The 356-nt window shown below is 39.0% G+C and overlaps 1 protein-coding gene across 1 annotated transcript in view; it reads right to left on the minus strand.

Annotated features, from left to right (window-relative positions):
- Positions 1-356, minus strand: part of LOC118326569 (complement C3-like) — a gene marked incomplete in the record, with an annotated part of 27,432 nt that overhangs the window by 14,408 nt on the left and 12,668 nt on the right.

The raw sequence follows: 356 nt of genomic DNA on the forward strand, positions 1-356 counted from the left end.
GTTGCAATGACAGGCAGGGTCATGCGGGCCAGATTCTGCTCTCCACAGCCTGAAGGCTGGATGATCAAACTACCCATTGAGTTACCACTAATGGCGTTTTTCAGTGAAGATACCTGTTCTCTTCCTATATGCACACACACACAAACAAGACATTATAAACCAACCAGAAGAAACAACAAAAAAATTATGTAAAGCTCCCCCACAACCAGTGAGGTAGTCATTTCCCAATAAGAACAATATACTACAGAATGGATTTTGACCACCTTTGTTAAGTCCAAGACCACAACTTGTCAACAGAGGTTTAAGTCCAAGTCAACATATCTATATATATGGATATAGATATATAGATAGATATA

This window comes from Morone saxatilis, unplaced genomic scaffold (genome assembly GCF_004916995.1).
Source record: "Morone saxatilis isolate NCDOM2014 unplaced genomic scaffold, NCSU_SB_2.0 Contig17, whole genome shotgun sequence".
In the NCBI taxonomy this organism is placed as follows: Eukaryota; Metazoa; Chordata; class Actinopteri; family Moronidae; genus Morone; species Morone saxatilis.